Here is a 432-nt window from a genome sequence, read left to right as displayed (position 1 = left end):
GGGCGACGCCGAGACGCGCGCCTGTGCTCGGATCACACTGAGGTTCTTGTCTCGACGGGAGAAAAGGGCTGCATCACACAAGCCTTGTGTTCCAGGCCCGTGACCACCACACAGGAAAGAAAAGCAAAGCAAAGCCTGGAGCCCGGGCCCCCCCGCCCCGGGGCAGCCGGCTCTGCTACACCCCAACCCAAGGCAGGGAGCCGGGGCCAATGCCCGTCTTGTCCTGACCACACCGCACTCAGGAAAAAAACACAAAAAACACACACACAACCGTTCTAATCACACCCAGCTCCTCGCGGACAGAATCCGAAAAGTTTCTCCACGCCAAGAGCAAAAGCAATCATTTCTCAAACCCTCCAAGCGGCGGAAGTGCACACCCCGGTAAATCAGTTTCGGGTCCCCCAAACCAGCCGGGCAGTACCCGTCGGTGGT

This window comes from Myotis brandtii, unplaced genomic scaffold (assembly GCF_000412655.1).
Source record: "Myotis brandtii unplaced genomic scaffold, ASM41265v1 scaffold6, whole genome shotgun sequence".
Taxonomy (NCBI): domain Eukaryota; kingdom Metazoa; phylum Chordata; class Mammalia; order Chiroptera; family Vespertilionidae; genus Myotis; species Myotis brandtii.
This window is presented reverse-complemented; position numbering follows the sequence as displayed.